We start from the raw sequence: 15,983 nt of genomic DNA, 5'->3' as shown, positions 1-15,983 counted from the left end.
AGCGTCCATTCCTCACCATTCAACCGGCACCGGGAAAACATGGCGTCGCTACTGCCTCTACCCCCGTATTCGCCAGCAGCCAAGTCCTGGCAGTCTTATCTCACTCGTTTCAAATGCTACCTTGAGGCAAACACTTTCACCAATTTGACGGACAATCGGAAGAGAGCTCTTTTCCTCACCGTCTGCGGCTCAGAAGTTTTCGAGACAGCTAGGGCTCTCGTGGCTCTGCTTGCGGTGCAGGGACCTTGGGACACACTTACTGAGAAATTCAAGGGACACTACGCACCCAAGGTGTCCAGAATCGCTGCCCGTCACATGGTCCATGATCAAATCCAAACTGAGGGGGAGACAATCAGTGAGTTCTTATTGGCCCTCAGGAAGGCTGCATACCACTGTGAATTCCGGGACTTGGACGATGCCCTGCTGGATCAAATCGTGTGCGGTGTGAGGGATGAGAAACTACAGCGCTGTTTCCTCACCAAGTCTGATCTCACTCTCAAACAGGTCATCGAGGAAGCTCAAGCTACGGAGGCAGCGAAACATTCAACAGCAGAGATCTGCAAGGCCAACAGCCCAACAATTCCAAAGAAGCCAACCTCAGTTCACCATGGAGAGATAAGCGGATCCGAGGGCTGCTGAGATGAAGAGGATGATGTTTGCTGCATCAAGCAGAAATGTGGAAAGGTCAAACGGTGAACGACGGACCAGTCAGACTGCGGGTTGCGGTGGCAACCACCCTCGGTCCAAATACGGTTTCAAGGACACCATCTGTCGGTGTTGTTTGCATAAGGGTCATATTACAATGGTTTGTTGCTCGTCTACTCCAGCAGATATGCTACCGGCACCAGGAAACAAAAAGGCAAGGTATGCTAACAAGGACTGCCATGCCGTCACCAACTGTTGTTGCTCAGCCGAGCTGACAGTTGGCCAGGCTGACGGGTCTGAACACCGAAAAATTTATGTCACCGTGACTATTGAGGGCAAAACATGCAACATGGAACTTGACGCGGGCTCTGCCATGTCAATCGTCTCTTGGAGTACCATCAAAAGGTTGATTCCCAAATTATCTAAGAAACAACTGAACTCCACCTACCTGCATTTGAGGGATTATCAGGGAAATAACATTCTGGTTGTAGGTGTGGGCAAGTTCAAATTGACCTTCAAGGACTTTTTGGGACCGCTGAAGTTAGTCATGGTAGATGGGAATCGGCCCAGCCTACTGGGACTGGACTGGTTTGTGTCCCCAGGGTTGGAAATCACAAGCATCCAAAGTGTTTCGCAATCAGAAATAGATGCCGTCGTCACGGAGTTTTCGGAAGAATTCAATGGAACCTTGGGACAGTATGTCGGGTTGCCCATATCCTTTAACCTCGATCCGCTAATCACACCCATCAGAGTCAAGCCTCGACGCGTACCATTTGCACCCAAACCTAAGGTGGATGAACAACTAGACAAGCTGGTTGCACAGGGAGTCCTGGAACCCGTAGACAAAGCTAAGTGGGAGACTCCCATCATGACGCCCTTCAAGCCTGACAGGTCAGTAAGCATCTGTGCTGGCTATAAGTGCACGATAAACAAGGCGCTCCAACAGCATGCGTACCCCGTCCCTGTCATCCAACACTTACTACACGCACTGGGAGAGGGCAAGGTTTTTGCGAAACTCGACCTTGCTCAGGAACACCAACAGCTGCCCGTAGATGACGCCACTGCCGAGGCACAGACAATCATCACTCACCATGGGGCCTTCCGTTGTCGTTGGCTGCAGTTTGGAGTCAGCGTAGCACCAGGAATTTTCCAGAGCTTAATGGAGCGGCTCCTACAGGGTCTGCCTGGCGTTGTACCCTACTTCAATGATGTGCTCGTCTCAGTGGGAACAATACAACAGGTTTTTGATCAGCTGCGGGCTGTCCTGACCAGGTTCCAAGAAGCAGGTCTCAAAGTAAAGAGGGGGAAATGCCAGACTGCTGTACCACAAGTCGAGTTCCTGGGATACCTGGTTAACAGCTCTGGCATTCACCCCATGGAAGCAAAGGTCAAAGCTATATAACAGGTTCCTGAACCACAAAACAAGAAGGACTTGTAGGCCTTTTTAGGTCTATTGAACTTCTATAACATGTTCCTGCCACACAAAGCGACCGGTGCTGAGCCACTCCATCGGGCCCTGGCAGCTTGGCTACCTCTCCAGTAATACCTCAGCATTCTGGACCCGTATACATCCAGCCTACCTGAAGGATTGCGCAGTATTATGTACCTGTACTTCTAATCAAACCTGTGGCTAGCTTATATGGTATATGGTTGTAACAATTAAGGATTGGGGGAGGGCTAACACCTCATCTAGGTGGGGGAGGGGTGTTATATATTAAGATTAACTGCAGTTCTCACTCAGGGCCACCAGTATGCAAATGAAGGATTGAGAACTGTCGCTCTCTGATTGGTTAGCTAGTTGGGAGTTGTTACTGTTATAAGTTACTTAAAAAGGTAAAGGTAAAGGTACCCCTGCCCGTACGAGCCAGTCTTGACAGATTCTGGGGTTGTGCGCCCATCTCACTCAAGAGGCCGGGGGCCAGCGCTGTCCGGAGACACTTCCGGGTCACGTGGCCAGCGTGACAAAGCTGCATCTGGCGAGCCAGCGCAGCACACGGAAACGCCGTTTACCTTCCCACCAGTAAGTGGTCCCTATTTATCTACTTGCACCCGGAGGTGTTTTCGAACTGCTAGGTTGGCAGGCGCTGGGACCGAGCAGCGGGAGCGCACCCCGCCGCGGGGATTCGAACCGCCGACCTTTCGATCGGCAAGCCCTAGGCGCTGAGGCTTTTACCCGCAGCGCCACCCGCGTCCCGTTACTTAGTATTATATAAAGCAGCCAGCTAGGCTGCAGTGTGTCAGACTCCAGGAGCAGTTCTAACTGCTGTAATAAAGAGCTGTGAATCTAACAGAGCTGTGTCCTTCGTCCATCTTTTCCACTATTTAACAGAGAATCAGACTTGTTGGTGGCTTTCTTGAGGGTTTGATGACTCTGCCTTTTTTTCACAAGGGCACATTCCCAGGCAATTTCCTGGCCAGGAATAATGCTGTCTGTTTAAAAAAATCTAGCCACTTCACTGAATCCAGAGATTTTAGGGGAGTCTTGCTCTCCAACTTATAACAATACTTTTATTTCCACTACAGTTGCTTGTCAATATGGGGGAGACCCTGAGTGATAGTAGCTGAACAGGTCTGCACAACTTGTGTAACCCACCAAGCCGCACATCTACCAGCACTGTGCTATGGCTTTCTAGAGCAGGGGAGGAATCTAGTTTGCATTTCTACTTGAATCCCAAGTTCCACCACCCTGGTGCAAAAGACAGACACTAAATCCTTTTCAAGTGATTTCTTGCTTGCTTGCTTGCATTTTTAACCCACCTTTTTTTGTCCAAGGAGCTCAAGGCAGAGTTATTCCCCTCTTCATTTAATCTCAACTGTTAAGTTGTGGGTTGACATAGCAGACGACACAGCGATTTCTCCAAGTAGCTCTTTATTTTTGTAAGCTGGAATAGAACTGCCTGCAAACAGCTCAGCCGGCCTGCTTTTATAGGCAGCCGGCTGTCAACATTGTAACAACAACAGCCCGGAGTTCCCGCCTAAAATAACTGACGTGGACCTGAGTGAAAACTATCTACAGACCTGAGTGAAAACTATATACAGTATCCCCCTGCTGGCCCAGGGTGAAACTTCACTACATAACACCCCTCCCCATCGAGATAAGGCGTTAGTTACAATCGTAATGGTTTCCTTATATACAGCACTACGCGTAATGGTTCAATTAGGCACAAAAGCATATCGGTTACATTTCCCATACTTAGACCAACAGTGATACATGTCCAACAACATAGTCCTTTAAATAAGTTGGGCACTTGGAAACTCTGCCAGACCGCCGGGGACTGGTAGCCAAGTCCGGAGGGCCACACAATGCTTGCTGAGGCTGTGGTGCGACCCTAGGTGGCATTGGAACCAACTCCCCTGGATCCGCTGCTGTGGGTGGAGCCTCCGCAAGTGGAGTGGTCTGAGTCTGTGGTAAGTCTGGCAGACCCTCTGAAGCGGCTTGGTTCGGCTCCACGCTGGCAGTTTGCGAGGGAGGTGTAGGTGGGGCCTCGCCATCTGTACGTGTCTCTTCTGGAGCCGCAAGCGTAGTTGGGGGCACCTCGGTAGTGTCCAAGTCCCCAACCCTGCGCCTAAGCTGGTCTATGTGCCGTCGCCACAAGCGTCCGTCTTCGAGTGCCACCTGGTACGAGCGAGGTCCAGTGACTCCCACTACTGTGGCTGGCACCCAAGGAATGTCCCCCACATAGTTCCGGGCAAAGACCTGGTTTCCTGGGACAAATGACCGTGGCACATTGGCACAGCCTGGGGGTTCAGCCACGGCAAAGTCCGGGTGTAGCCGGTCGAGCGGTGACCTGAGGCGGCGGCCCATAAGCAGTTCAGCAGGACTCCGCCCTGTGGCCGCATGAGGGGTGATGTGTTGCACGAACAAGTATTCGGCGACCCGCTCGTGCCAGTCTCCCCGGTCCAGGCGCGCCAGTGCCTCTTTTGCCGAGCGCACCATTCTTTCCGCTTGCCCGTTGCTGGATGGATGAAAGGGTGCCGTTAGGGCATGGCGGATGCCCAGTCCCAAAAGATACCGCTCAAACGTGCCTGACGTGAACTGCGGTCCGTTGTCAGAGACAAGGACATCAGGACACCCATGCGTTGCAAACAGTCCTCGCAGCACCCGGATGACAGCTTCGGTAGTGGTGGAGGGCATCAGGGCGACCTCCAGCCATTTGGAATAGGCGTCCACCACTACCATAAAGGTCCGGCCGTGAAAGGGGCCAGCCAGATCGATGTGCACCCTCGACCAGGGTGTCTTTGGCGTCTCCCAGGTGTGTCCCTTAGCTGCCGGTGGTGCAGGCCTCGACTCTTGGCACACTTGACAGGCGGACACCCAGGCAGTGATGGCATCGTCCATATTAGGCCACCAGACGTAACACCTTCATTTTGACAATTCCCGGGTGGCCAACGTGCAGAGCCTCCAGGACGCTCTGACGGAGTCCCTGGGGAATCACGACGCGGTCTCCCCACAGCAGACAGCCGCGATGAGCTGAGAGTTCATGTTGTCTGGTTGCGAAGGGCTGGAACTCCAATGCAAAAGGCCCTTGTGGCCACCCCCTCCACACCTAGTTGAGCACCCGGCTGATGGTGCGATCCCGGGCAGACGCGGAGGCCACAGTGGCAGCCGATACAGGCGCTGCTGGAAGATCCTCAATCAGAAGGAGCGATGAAGCTGGAGCCGGGTCTTCCACAAATGCTGGAAGAGGGCAACGGCTGAGGGCGTCGGCATGGCCCATCGATTTTCCCGGGCGATGGATGAGCCGGTAGTGGTAGGCAGCCAGGAAAACAGTCCATCGCAGCATGCGTGGCGAGAGGACTGGTGGAGTTGGACGATCACCGGCGAGGAGGCCCAGGAGTGGCTTGTGGTCAGTGATGAGGTCAAAAGTCCTGCCATAGAGGTATTCATGGAACCTCTTCACTCCAGCCACAAGTGCCAGTGCCTCCTTGTCGAGCTGGCTGTAATTCCGTTCTGTCGGAGATAGCGTCCTGGAAAAGTAGGCGAGCGGTGCTTCTCTTCCATCTGGAAAATGGTGACTAAGGACAGCACCGATGCCAAAAGGTGAGGCGTCGCAGGCAAGGACCAGCGGCCTGGATTCACTGTACTGTACCAGCACACTGTCTGATGAAAGGAGAGCCTTGACCGCGTTGAAGGCCGCCGTCTCCCGATGACCCCAGGCCCAAGGCATCTTAGTGCTAAGGAGTCGGTGAAGAGGCTCAGCCACTGTGGCTTTGTGGGGCAGGAACATGTTATAAAAGTTCAGCAGCCCCAGGAATGCCTGCAACTCCGTCTTGTTCTTTGGGGTGGGGGCCTGCTGGATAGCGCGGATCTTGGATGTGGTCGGGTGAAGGCCGGAGGCATCGATAAGATAGCCCAGGAACTCTACCTGTGGAACGGCGATCTGGCACTTCTCCCTCTTTACCTTGAGCCCGGCCTCTTGGAACCTGGTCAGCACGGCACGGAGGCGCTCAAACAGCTGCTGGTGTGAGTCTGCAGACACCAAGACGTCATCAAAATATGGTACCACGCCCGGAAGCCCTTGCAGGAGACGCTCCATAAGGCTTTGGAAGATGCCAGGAGCCACACTTACCCCGAACTGCAACCGGCGGCAACGGAATGCCCCCCGGTGGGTGACGATCGTCTGGGCTTCAGCAGTGGCATCATCGACTGGCAGTTGTTGATAGGCTTGGGCAAGGTCCAGCTTAGCGAAGACCTTACCCTCACCCAGGGAATGCAGCAGGTGTTGGACAACAGGAACCGGATAAGCGTGCTGCTGAAGTGCCTTGTTGATCGTGCACTTGTAGTCAGCGCAGATTCTCACCGACCCATCTGGCTTGACAGGCGTGACGATGGGGGTTTCCCACTTGGCGTGGTCAACCGGCTCCAAAACTCCTTGGGCGATCAGTTCGTCCAGTTGTTCGTCCACCTTAGCCTTGAGAGCAAAGGGAACCCGGCGTGGCTTTAGCTTGATGGGGGCGACTTGTGGATCAAGGCTAAAGGAGATGGGCGTACCTGTATATTGCCCCAAGGTGCCGTCAAAAACCTCGGCAAAGTCTTTGACCAGACCCTCAGTCTCTGCGTTAGAGATGCAGTTGATGCCGGTGACTTCCAGGCCGAGGGCATCAAACCAGTCTAGCCCTAGGAGGCTTGGCTGCTGACCTTCGACCACCACCAACCGGAGCAGACCCGAAAAATCCTTGAAGGCGATCCGGAACCGGCCAACGCCTACCACGGGAATGTCGTTTCCCTGGTAGTCTCTCAGGTGTACGCGGTGAGAGTCGAGTTGCCTTTTGGACACTCTGGGTACCAGTCTTTTGATGGTGCTCCATGACACGATGGACAGGGCAGACCCGGTGTCGATCTCCATGTCACATGGAGCTCCTTCAATGAGCACCGTGACGTTCAGCTTGCGTCGCGTAGGCGAGTCGGTTTGGCCAATCGTGGTTCCAGACGGGCAGCGGCAGTTGGTGAGAGCGAAACAACTTTCCTTGGCAGACTGGAGTGAAGACTTGGACTTGCGAGTCGATGAAGGGGGGGTGTCAGACGGAGCCGATCGGCAGACCTTAGCGATGTGGCCCCTTATGGAACACTTCCTACAGATGGCGTCTCTGAATCGACACTTGGCACGGGAATGGTTGCCTCCGCAGCCGGCACATTCCGGTTGGCCCTTGGACTTCTGTTGGAACTTCCTGCGCTCCCGCTTTGTCTGGTGCACGTCATCGTCTTCACTGGAGGATGCCTCATCACTGCTGGCCTCTTCATGATGCACCGGAACTGGCTCCCTAGCAAGACACGGGCTGCTGGACTTGCGGATCTCCTGGGCGGAGCGTTCAGCAGCTTCTGAGGCCACAGCCTCCTCAATGGCTTTCTGTAGCGTGAGGTCTGGCTTGGCGAGGAGACGCCGTTGCAGATGGATGTCCCGGACCCCGCAGACGATTCGATCCATCAGGGCATCGTCTAAGTCTCGGAACTCGCAGTGCATTGCAGCCTGTCGCAGGGCGGTGGTGTAGTTGTTGATTGACTCCCCCTCTGCCTGGTTCCGGTGGTAGAACGCATGGCGGGCAGCAATCTTGGACGGCTTTGGTGTGTAGTGGTTGCGGAGCTTCTCTTGGATCGTGTCCCATGGTGTTGTCTGGACTGCTTCAGGCGCAACCAATGCTCGGGCCGTCTCAAACACCTCAGGCCCACAGAGGCTGAGGAATAGGCCCCGCTTCCGATCCATTGATACTGCTGTCAGCTCGTTGGCTTGGAGGTAGCAGTCGAACTGAGCGAGGTAGGAGTCCCATGATTCAGAGGCTGGCGCAAACGGCGGTAGAGGCACAAGTGAAGCCATGATTACGATGCCGGCGTGAAGGGCGATGGATGGAACACAGTGCTCTTAGCCAGAACAGTCAGCTCTGAATTGGTTCTGTCCAGTGATTTCGCTCAGTGATTTCGCTCTGTGATTCAGCTCTGTGATTCAGCTCAGTTCAGAGGCTGGCCGCATCTGGCTGTGCTCTGATGTCCATCGATCCCACCTTCGTCGCCAGTGTTAAGTTGTGGGTTGACATAGCAGACGACACAGCGATTTCTCCAAGTAGCTCTTTATTTTTGTAAGCTGGAATAGAACTGCCTGCAAACAGCTCAGCCGGCCTGCTTTTATAGGCAGCCGGCTGTCAACATTGTAACAACAACAGCCCGGAGTTCCCGCCTAAAATAACTGACGTGGACCTGAGTGAAAACTATCTACAGACCTGAGTGAAAACTATATACAGTATCCCCCTGCTGGCCCAGGGTGAAACTTCACTACATAACATCAACAACAGCCCCGAAGTAGGTTAGGCTGAGGGGCAGAGATTGGCCTTCAGGGATACTCAGTGAACTTCATGGCTGAGTGGGGATTTGAACTTTGGCCTCTCCCAGGCCGCAGGTCCCAGTCCAACACTCTAGCCACCACTGGCTCTCACCTGGTGCTCTGTGGAAGGTTTAAACCTGGAAGGAACGATGCAGCCACAAGTCCACCACTGGCCTTTGCATGCTGACTTCATGCCTGAATCTAAGAAGACACCTGCACCATACATTTCAAACACCATGATACCACTTTAAACAGTCATGGCTTCCCCCACAGAATCCTGGGAGATGGAGTGTGCTAAGGATGCTGAGAGCTGTTAGGAGGCCCATATTCTCCTCCCAGGGTTATAATTCCCTGTGGAGAGGGATTGATTGATAAACCGTTCTGGGGATTATAGTTCTGGGAGCAGAAAAGGGGGTTCTTTTGTCTTTAGCTACTTAGGCTTGAATGTGGGGAATCCCAGGTTCAAATCCCAGCTAGGAGGCTCACTGCTTCTCAATTATTCTTTTATTTTTTTAAAAAAAAAGTTTATTCAAATTTATACAAATCAAAAATAGAAAAAAAACAGTACCATAATATACCGTATTTTTCGCTCTATCAGATGCACTGGACGATAAGATGCACCTAGTTTAGGGGAGGAAAACAAGAAATAAGAAAGCAACACAAAACATCCTGAGCTAAGAGGGAGCGCTCTTCCATCTTCGCTCAGGAGGCTTTGCAGGGCTATCCCTGAAGCCAGGAGAGCAAGTGGGATCGGTGCGCACCGATCCCTCTTGCCCTCCTGGCTTCAGTGAAAGCAAGCCTACTGGCTTTCCTCCCGCAAGAGCCGCACACTCCCTTCTGGGATAGCCCCGTGAAGCTAGAACAGCTAGAGGGAGTGTTGTGCAGCACTCCTTCAAGGTGTTCTGGCTTCTGGGGTAGCCTGCGAAGCCTCCGCAGGAGAGTGGGATTAAGGCTCCCTGCTCCCTTGCGGAGGCTTCGGGCAGCCAAGCCAGAAGCTAGAACAGCCAGCGGGATCACAGTGCAGTGTACAATACCTGTGGCTTCTGGCTTGGCCATGCGAAGCCTCCCCAGCCTGGGAGAGGCTGTGCGCGGCTATCCCATAAGCCAAGACAGCCAGCGGGATCGATCCCGCTCGCTGTCCTGGCTTCTTGTTTAGCCGCACGCAGCCTCTCACGGGCAAGGGGAGCCTTCATCCCCTGCCCGGGAGAGGCTGCGCGCGGCTAAGGCTGCCCCAAGAGCCACGCTCCCTTTAAAGAGAGCATGGAGAGTGTGTGCGGCTCTTGGGGGCTTTTCCCCGAGGAGGGCAGCCCTTCTCCCTCCTCGGGGAAAAGCCCCCATGAGCCGCACACATGCTCCACACGGCTCTTTAAAGGGAGAGCTGAGCAGAGCCTCCTGCCTGCATTCGCTCCATAAGACGCACACACATTTCCCCTTACTTTTTAGGAGGGGAAAAGTGCGTCTTATAGACCGAAAAATATGGTAAACTACATAAATGCACATTCACAACTTGGATTAGAGACATATGTCCTGTCAGCTGATGCGGGAGTGCCAACTTGAATAAAATATTGGGGTGGCTTACATAAGCCATGCCCCCCCATAACTGATCACATGACATGGCACATATACACCATTTGAATGACAATTGCCATCAACTTTGGGGTGGGACGGGCTGAAGATACCTTGGCACCTATGAGTTGGCTGCTATATGTTAATGTGCGTATATTGAAAAAAGAAGAAGCAAATCTTAATCTTCCTTTGGATCCTACTCTTAACTGAAAAATAAATTCCAGCTAACAGATGCCAAGAAAATATTGCATATGATTGTCATGGGCCTGATATTTAGATACTACTCAAAATTCCACAAGCATCTGAAATGTTAGCTAATGCGAATAGGCTTTGAAAGAGGATTCAGGAATTTTCATGAGAAGGCTGTCAGTGGCTGATAGCCGTAATGACCATGCTCTGGGTCCATGGTCAGAGTTAGTGATGCTTCTGAATGCCAATTGCTGAAAGTCACAGGAGTAGGCGAGTTGCTCTCGTGCTCAGGTCCTGCTTCAGGTTTCCCTCTGGGGCATCCGGTTGGCCCCTGTGAGAACAAGATGCTGGACTAGGTGGGCCCCTCCTGGCCTGATCCAACAGGTTCTTCTGATGTTCTTATGCAATGATGCCAACAGTAACCAACTATTCACATATTAAAAACAGATACAGTGGTACCTCAGGTTAAGAACTTAATTCGTTCTGGATGTCTGTTCTTAACCTGAAACTGTTCTTAACCTGAGACACCACTTTAGCTAATGGGGCCTCCCGCTGCCGCCATGCTGCCACTGCACAATTTCTGTTCTCATCCTGAAGCAAAGTTCTTAATCCGAGGTACTATTTCTAGGTTAGCGGAGTCTGTAACCTGAAGCGTCTGTAACCTGAAGCGCCTGTAACCCAAGGTACCACTGTACAATAATATAACAGATTTGAGCAAAATTGGTCAGGGTTCATTCAATTTACTGAGTGTTGCAAAATCAAACCACATGCATGCATTGCCTCACAACTTACTTGCCTCTGCAAGGTCACTGTGATAATAATATCAAACCAAAGACCAGCCCAGGACAGTTTGCCATCTAAGGCGAAGGACATGATTGCGTCCCCAACACATTCCAGGTCCAGATGCTGCCCAGGCAGGCAACTGAACCTTGCCCTGCACACTGGTAATGGGATCATTGCCTTCTTCCCTGGCACCTGAGAGCAGCAGGGTCGCTTATGGGGCACAGGGTTTACGGGGCACATGACAAATTTATTTCTGTCCTCTAGTATCTTGCCATGACTCCCTGCCCCACAACATCTGACACTCTGCCTAATCTTAATTGTCTGTATATGCGAAGGAGGAAAGGAGGAGAAGGAAAGTTAACCCCACACTCTCCACGCACCACCCAATGTGCCCATGCATGAAATGGTTTTTCTCAATCCGTTTTAGCCAGTGGTGAACTAGTGGCTAGAGTTTAAGACCAGGACTTTGAATCCCCCACTCAGCCATGGGACTCTCATCCTAACTTACCTCACAGGGCTGTTGTGAGGATGAAATGGGGACAAGGATAACTACGTATGCCAACTTTAGCTCCCTGGGGGGGGGGGAAGGTGGGATGCAAATGCAATACACCGACAAATACCATAAATAGTTGTCTCTGCAAATTCTGCTTGATCATTCTTCCTTCCTTTTTTTTTTTAATGCAAATTGATAATTTAGATTATGCCAGGGAGATTATTCTTTTCAACCACCAGAGGGTGCCCTACTACTACAGCCTTTGAGGAATAGATGCCTGTGTGACTGGGAAATAGAGCTAGAGACAGATGTTCACCTCTAACTAAACAGGAGTTAGTTTTTTTAAAAAGGTTTGCAACATAAAATACTTGTGAACAGAGGCAATTGCAAGGATGTCTATGCAACAGCAGTACAATGTAGTAGAGATACAGCTTTTTTAAAAAATCAGTCAGCTAATTAAGAGAGAATGCACATATTAATCAGATAACAGTTTTTTAAAAAATAAAAATAAAAAATTCTATTCAAGTTCTTATTGAATACTATAATTGTTAGGCACTAAGTCAGAAGAAAAAAGCAAGCAGTGGATGGGACATGATACAACGGCACAAGACTGTGCTGGTGTGGTGCTGTGGTTAGAGTGTTGGACTAGGTCCTGAGAGAGACTAAGGTTCAAATCTTCCCACTCAAGCCATGAAGCTCATTGAGTGTGACTTTGTGGGGCAGTCACTCTCAACATAAACTACCTCACACTCAAGTTAATTGCGCACAAGATGTGATTGCACTTCATTGCAATTGTACGGTGGTACCTCGGGTTACATACACTACAGGTTACAGACTCCACTAACCCAGAAATAGTACCTCGGGTTAAGAACTTTGATTCAGGATGAGAACAGAAATTGTGCAGCGGCAGTGGGAGGCCCCATCAGCTAAAGTGGTGCTTCAGGTTAAGAACAGTTTCAGGTTAAGAACATACCTTCAGAACGAATTAAGTTCTTAACCCGAGGTACCATTGTAATTGGTATTTGTCAACTTGATATAAATTTCCTTGTATTATTCATATATTGTTGTTATAGTCATGTGTCTTTCAGCACTTTTTGTGGTTGTTCTGTATAGAATTGTGCCCTTAGACATGATTTTTTTTGGGGGACAGCAGAAGTTACATCTGGTTGGGATTGCTGCAGTTCAGCAGTGCTATTGTGTGTCTCTGAGATCTTGCTCAGCTCTTGCAAAGTATCCTGTTTGGCTTGTGTCCACCCTGTCAGCCTCCAAGGCCCATAAGCAGTAAATTCAAACTCACTTTCAGAAAGAGGATATTCATGTCAACCAGTTTACTTCCTCTTTCCTCAGCTGGAAAAAAAAGAATCTTATAGATTTGTAAACAAAGGAGTTTTGTCTGAAATTCTACCTTGGCAGATGGTTCCAAGTGCTTGCAATTCCAGGCAAGACATAACAGTCAAAACTTTGGCATGAAAAGCTGTTAGGTTTTGGATAATTATTTTGTGGTTACAATAACCATGCATACAGTGCTTTTAGGAATAGGAAATAAGCATGAATGGGAAAACTACTGAACTGAGACAACCCATGCAGTATATTTTATTCCAGAGAATTCTTAGTGCTAAGCCAGTGGTTCCCAAACTTTTTTGGGCCTCTGCCCCCTTGGTTCTATAAATTCATCCCCAGTTTCTGTCCCCTGTTCCCCCCCAGATTACCAGATTATGAAAAGCATTCTTCAGAATGGCAGTTTGAACAACCTACTAAGGAAGGCAATAACACAATAAAATTGAAAATAGTAACAATTCATTTCACATTTATTCAAAATTCAATATTTTTGTTGTTGTTTAATTACCATATTTTTCCGTGTAGGACACCCCCATGTATTAGACGCCCCCTATTTTTTGGGACTCCGAATTAAGAAAACACCCCTCAGCACTACAGGTGTAAAAGACGAGCCCCAATTTTAAACCTAATTTTTTGGTTAAAAAAACCCCAGTCTTATAAATAGAAAAATACAGTAAAGCAACAAAATTTATGACCTTGATCCTGTGATACCAACTTTTCAAAATCTGATAGTCACCTGAGATGTTCTGAGTGCAAAACAAGGGCTCTGCCATTGCAAGCATAGTCCAGAACATGCAGCTATTTTTCTTCTTAGTGTGTTGTACTCTGGCGTAGTGAATTAACTTTAACCACACCCAGACTCATCTCCACCCTTCATCCCTTAGACTGGGAAAAATCCTGTGTAGGCCTATGTTGGGAGTCCTGACAGGGAGTTGTATTAAGTTTAGTTGCCAAGCAGCATTGTGCAGCCTGGATTCAACGGTGTTTGATGCAAGTGGTAATCTCTTTTTAGTCTATTGTTATTGCAACTGTTTGAAGTCTTAAATTATTGTTAATTTTTCTGGTTGATAATTTATTGTTTTATCTTTTTTGTGAAATGTTTTGAGAGCCCCCCCCTTTTTACAGTTAACTAGTTATCGGTGCAGATGGTGCAGAAGGTGACAGCAGTCACGAAATTAAAAGACGCCTGCTCCTTGGGAGAAAGGCGATGGCAAACCTAGACAGCATCTTAAAAAGCAGAGACATCACCTTGCCAACAAAGGTCCGTATAGTTAAAGCCATGGTTTTCCCAGTAGTGATGTATGGAAGTGAGAGCTGGACCATAAAGAAGGCTGATCGCCAAAGAATTGATGCTTTTGAATTATGGTGCTGGAGGAGACTCTTGAGAGTCCCATGGACTGCAAGAAGATCAAACCTATCCATTCTTAAGGAAATCAGCCCTGAGTGCTCACTGGAAGGACAGGTCCTGAAGCTGAGACTCCAATACTTTGGCCACCTCATGAGAAGAGAAGACTCCCTGGAAAAGACCCTGATGTTGGGAAAGATGGAGGGCACAAGGAGAAGGGGACGGCAGAGGATGAGATGGTGGGACAGTGTTCTCGAAGCTACCAGCATGAGTCTGACCAACCTGCGGGAGGCAGTGGAAGACAGGAGTGCCTGGCGTGCTCTGGTCCATGGGGTCACAAAGAGTCGGACACGACTAAACAACAACAACAAGTTATCGGTATTTAGATTTTATGAAACAAAACAAAACAAATAAAAACAATAAAGAGTTGACAGTCAACACTTCTGCCTTCAATAAATGCCTCCCTCTTAAGGGAGTTCTTTATTTTAACTTAAAAGTTTCTTGGGTTTCCCACCTTCTTGGTTGGATCAACCTGTATGTAACCTATAGCAAAAAGGGAGGGAAAGGTTATCAACATTTTATTTTGGTTGCTTGTTTTGTTGTTAAAATAAAACCGGGGGTAGAGTTGGTGGAATACTTGCCGTTGTGTATATTTCCACACAGAACAGTGGGGTAGGGAAATGACTTTAGCTGATTTTGAAGCTGCAATAATTGCAGGGAATAGTGAACTGAGATGGGCCAACAGAACCAACAGAACTGAGTTTTGCAGAGCCTGAGTGAAGCAAACAGTCTGTAATCTCCAAAACTTCTCATTTTATAATGCACACTGGTTCCCAATGCCAGGGACATACAAAGTGTGTCTCCAGTGGAAAGAGCAAGGAAGATGGGCCAGATATATGAGGCCATCTGCAGCAGCCCAGAGTTAAAAGCCTCCAAGCAGAGAAAACATTTCCGCCCAACCAAAGCCCAACTGAAACAATTGGCGAATGGACCAGGTGTTGATGGAGGGTTTTGTCTTTTTGCAGATAAAGTTGCTTGCTATGCTTAAGAATAGTATTCTTGTGGGAACTGGTTCAAAAGCAAAGCAAGATAAGTTTTTAATGGAGGAGGATTAACTCTAGAAAAAGCTTTCAGGCATCAGCTCAAGCTCATAATTGCTCCCAAATAGCACATGAAAGCGCATTGCTGGGGCTCAGGACCTGCGCATGATAAAAACAAAGAGCCAAAGTGGCTATGCTCTGCCTCCACACTTGGAGGCTGTAATGCTCCTGAGTATTAGTGGTTGGAGGGACGCGGGTGGCGCTGTGGGTTAAACCACAGAGCCTAGGACTTGCTGATCAGAAGGTTGGCAATTCAAATCCCCGCAATGGGGTGAGCTCCCGTTGCTCAGTCCCTGCTCCTGCCAACCTAGCAGTTTGAAAGCATGTCAAAGTGCAAGTAGATAAATAGGTACCGCTCCGGCGGGAAGGTAAACATGCTTAGTCATGCTGGCCACATGACCCGGAAGCTGTATGCCAGCTCCCTCGGTGAGATGAGTGCTGCAACCCCAGAGGGTCAGGGGTCCCTTTACCTTTTTATTAGTGGTTGGAGGGGGAGAGTGTCCTTGTGCTCAGATCCTGCTTGCCCATAAACTCCAGCATCCTGTCATCTCTGTGGACACATTACTGCCTCCAACTACAGAGGCAGATCAAAGCCACCATGGCCAGTAGCGGTTGATAGCGTTGTGCTCCTCCATTCATGAATTTGTCCAATCCCTTTTAGAGCCATTCGTGTTGGTGGCCATCACTGCCTCCTGTGAGAGGAAATGCTC

Source organism: Podarcis cretensis (genome assembly GCF_951804945.1).
Source record: "Podarcis cretensis genome assembly, chromosome: Z".
NCBI lineage: Eukaryota > Metazoa > Chordata > Lepidosauria > Squamata > Lacertidae > Podarcis > Podarcis cretensis.
The sequence above is the reverse complement of the archived record's forward strand: the minus strand, read 5'-3'. Positions refer to the sequence as shown.